This window comes from Octodon degus, unplaced genomic scaffold (genome assembly GCF_000260255.1).
Source record: "Octodon degus isolate 3935 unplaced genomic scaffold, OctDeg1.0 scaffold00012, whole genome shotgun sequence".
NCBI lineage: Eukaryota > Metazoa > Chordata > Mammalia > Rodentia > Octodontidae > Octodon > Octodon degus.
Window position 1 is genome coordinate 12013262 of NW_004524588.1, and position 4703 is coordinate 12017964.

Genomic DNA, 4703 nt, shown 5'->3' on the forward strand with positions numbered 1-4703 from the left:
AAGACAAAAGATAAAACAAATGCACCCACACATTTCCTGTGGCTAAACATTAGGGATTGATATTCTAAGTAGATGTCATCACCTTGAGGAAGCCAGGAAGAGCCGCTAACCCAACCTCCTGCAGGAAAAGCCCCGTTCTGAATTCATGTCCACTTGCTACAGGACTTTCCCTTTAAGGTCTGCTCCTGGGTAGTGATTTCTTGTGGTGATCAAAGAGAACTGTAATGCTGGGGAGATAGCTCAGTGGCATACGCGCCTGTCTGATAAGTGCAAGGTCACGAGTTTGATCCCTAGTACCACATGCCTTGCTGGCCCCTGAACCCCAGGTGTGCCGTGCTAGTTCCAGAACTGGGAGTGGTGGTGCACACATGTAATCCTAGCACTAGGGAGGCTGAGACAAAAGGATCACTGTGAGTCTGAACTTTGTAGCAAAACCCTGTATCAAAAATTTTAAAAATTAAAAAAGAGAGAACTGCAGAACTCAGAACCAGAGTTGAGAGGTCATAAGCAGGGAACACAAAGTAGACAGTTATTGAACCCAGGGCACAGAATTCAAATCCAAGATGCAGCAGTTAAGCAGAGCTGAAGGTATGCTGAAGATATCCAAGTTGATCTCACTGTGTCAGAGATGTTCAAAGCATAATCCACCCACTCATTTCTCCAAACCCACCTCTCGCCCTCACCAACTTCATTTCACAGTGGCTGCGCCTTGCATTCAGTTGCTTGTGCGAGAAACCAAGCATCATGGCTCACTCGATTGCATTGATTTGACCAATAACATGTTTCTGGGTTAAATCCCTTATTCCAGACTTCCTAAGTGTGCTAGAATTTGCCCCCAGCCTCTGTACACCTGTATTTGTGCCCTATGTAAAAGAGACTCTTACTCGTTTATCGCAACACTTTCCTAATTGTTCTCTCACCCTCCAGGCCCGATCTTGTCTTTCTTGTCTAGACAGATTGCTCTTTCCTCAGTCCTTCACACAGAACCTGATCACCTAGAGGGTTACACCCCTGGCATGACCCAGAGTGCCTTGCACTGCACTAACCTTCCACACCAGCTCATCCTCCTGCTGTGGGCTTCAGCGGTGCTGGATGACTTGTCGCCAACGATGGCATGGCCAGTCAGTCTCCTGCAGCTTTGCTCTCGCTCTGCTTTTTGCCAATCTTCTCAAATTATTCTTTTAAGTATTTTTGCAGATTTGATGCATTTATTTCTTAAATATTAAAGAAATATTTTCATTTTCATTTTTATTTTTTATTTTATTTTTGGTGGAACCGGGGATTGAACTCAGGCCCTTGCGCTTGCCAGGGAAGCACTTATTCTACTGAGCCATCTCCCCGGCCCCCTAAACAAAGACTTTTTTAAAATGAAATAATAAGCTTTTTTAAAAAAAATATTTATTTATTTACTTATTTTTTGTGTGGCCAGCTCAGCCCACCAGGGGGCGGGCGGGCTGGCATGTGGTGCTGGGGGATTGAACCGCAGTCCCTGTGCTTTGTTTGGCTTAGCTTGTTCTAAGTAGGTGCTTTAGACCACTGAGCCATCTCACCAGCCCCTAAATAATAAGCTTTTATTTCTGGAAAGATGTTAAGCTTTGTATCCTGAAAAATCATGTGATGTTTAAAAAAATTGGAAACACAGAATAAAAACTTTTTTTTTTTTTTTTTTTTTTGCTCTTAGGGAAAATTTAAGCTTTGAATTTATATACTTAGAAATGGTTTAAATAGCAAATAATACCCTAAAGAATATAAAAGGAAAGGGATGGCCAGATAGCTCAGCAGTTTATAGCACCTCTTTAGGCAGACACAGGGAATGGGGTTTTGATACCTGGGGCGTGGTGCCTGCCTGGCCTCCAGGGCTTATTGAGATGAGAATGAGACTGGGCATGGTGACAGATGCCTGTAATCCCAGCACTTAGGAGGCTGAAAACAAGGAGGATCACTAGGAGTGTGAGCTGTGTAATGAGACCCTGTAGACCCCATACTAAATACATAAAAATAAAATAAAATAATTTAAAAAGGAGATTACAAAACCATAAACAAATGTTTCTAAAATGTCTACTCCCATAAAATCATCTAGAGAGCTAGGTAAGGTTGAATTCATAAAAATTTACCCTGTTTAGCCTGGCAAGCACAGGGTCCTGAGTTCAATCCCTGGTACTGGAAAAAGAATAATTACCCCGTTTAGTTGGGGATAGTTATGTTTAAGAGCGGTTTTGTGTCTGTGGTGTGTGTGTATGTGTGTGTGTGTCTTAAATTAACAAAAATTTACTAAGGTGAGTGTTGTTACCACAGTGGTAGAGTAGTAGCTACCAACTTTCATCTCCTCCCAAAGTAGCTAAGAGAAGGCTCAGATGCCCATTAAAGAGGCATCAGCAACATAGTGGAGTAAGAAAATGAAGAATATCCACGTTGCTGGTGAGGGTGATGCATTAGAAAGAGAAATAGTGAGAAACAAAGAAAAGATCTAGTGGCTATTGGGCAAATGCTAGAAATTACTATGGTAATGTCCTCTTCTCCAGAGACCTCTAAAGTCACCAATAGCCATTTTTACCAGGGGATGCTTCCTACCCACAAGAAGTGACTGATTTTTATTTGTATTTTTTTAGCTTGTTTGATGAGCAGCCATTACTTCTTCTAGCCTAGCATGGGCTCCACCCTGGAGTTGCAACTGCCCAGTGAATGTCTACTTTCCAGACTGGGTTCTGGGGGTGCATGAGGCCACCCACATCTCAGACACTGGAACTCTCATTATAGCAAGCTACTTCTCACTCTGGGCCTAGGAGCCAAGCTGTGCAGTCTGTGCTCAGGGGACTGGTTCAGCCACCATGAGAAGTATGTCTCACTGGGAGCCATGCTGTACCTGCCTGAGCTCCCATTCTAGGACGCCCAGCTGCTCCATGCCATCTGCGTGTTTTGTTACTAACACAACATCAAAGATGCCTTCATCCCAGACACCCACACTCCTTCTGCCCTGAACACCAGGGCCGTCACCCTTTCATGCATGCTCATGTCTCAGGCCTCGGCCATGTGGCCACTCCTGGGGCATTAGAGCTGCCACCACTGCAAGTGAGTCCACAAACCAGAAGGGATCATTACAGCCTTGTCTTCCACAGAAGGAGAAAAAAAATTTAGGAAGACCTCAGCAGCCAGTGCTACCAAAGACCCCAAATATCCTTGCTAGTCCTGTAGACATTCCACAGCATTTGACCCAGTAATTTCATCTCCAGCTTTAGCAGATATAACTACCAGAGAACGTACCAGGCTGTGCCCTCACTAGCGCCAGAATCACTGTGTCCCAGCTAGCAAGTGTCTTTGCACCTCCCAGAGAAAGATTTTTTCTACTGTGAAACTAGTCTCCAAGAGGTAGGCTTCTCCATCTGATTGTGCAGATGTCAACATAAGGCCAGGAGAAACCAGAAAATGCCAAGAAGATGCAACACCATGTCAAGATAATAATAACCCAGTAGTTAGGCCCAAAGAAATAGAGATATACAAACTAGCTGGAAAAGGATCCCAAATAACTGCTTTAAGGAAGCTCAGGAAATAAGAAAATAGAGAAAAAAAATTCTCTAGCATCAAGAAAACAATAACTGGTTCTCTGCCGAGTGTTGCCGTGGTCTCCTGCTTCAACCACCTACAATATTTAAATGATGGAACTAAACAAAAAGGGGGATACAGATCAATGTCCATTTTGTATCTGTGTGTTCGAAGTGGTTAGGATAGATATATAGTTACATTCTCTTAATGAATAGAGGAATTTGTTCTAATAGTGTTTGTAGATAGGATATCATGTCTGCATCTTGTACAGCAAATAATCACTAGGAAGGATGTATGCAATGTGTTAATTATTGAAACTGTCCTACCAATTTGGTTTGGAACTGTCTCATTGCTATTTGTTTCTCAATAAAATTATGGGGAAAAAAAAAACAACAGTGCTTGAACAGAGCCCAGCCCTCACCCACCCTCGCCCACCCTTGCTGCTGTCAGTACCACCGCTGCAGCCCAACCTAGTCTGCCACCACCATGACGACCGCCTCGCCCTCACAGGTGTGCCAGAACTACACCAGGACTCCGAGGCTTCCATCAGCCGCCAGATCAACATGGAGCTCTACGCCTCCTATGTCTACCTGTCCATGTCTTATTACTTTGACCGTGATGATGTGGCTTTGAAGAACTTAGCCAAATATTTTCTTCACCAATCCCATGAGGAGAGAGAACACGCTGAGAAGTTAATGAAGATGCAGAACCAGCGCAGTGGCTGGATCTTCCTTTAGGATATCAAGAAACCAGACTGTGATGACTGGGAGAATGGGCTGAACGTGATGGAGTGCGTGCTGCAGTTGGAGAAGAGTATAGATCAGTCCCTCCTGGAGCTGCACAAGCTGGTCACTGATAAGAATGACCCCCAGCTGTGTGACTTCATCGAGACGCACTACCTGGATGAGCAGGGGAAGGCCATCAAAGAGCTGGTTGACCACATGACCAACCCGCGCAAGATGGGAGCCCCCGAGCCAGACATGACTGAGTACCTCTTTGACAAGCATACCCTGGGGGATGGTGATAGTGAGAGCTAATGTCACCAAGACAGCACATGCATGTTGGGGCTACCTTAACCTTTTCCATAAACTGTACCAGAACATCTACTTAAGTTCTTTAATTCCTTCAAATAAAGAAATTTGGGAGACAACCCAGGCCGCGGG

General features: G+C 44.3%; 1 pseudogene; it reads left to right on the forward strand.

Annotated features, from left to right (window-relative positions):
* Positions 1-4026: 4026 nt before the first annotated feature.
* Positions 4027-4577, forward strand: LOC101575509 (annotated as a pseudogene).
* The last annotated feature ends 126 nt before the right edge of the window (positions 4578-4703 follow it).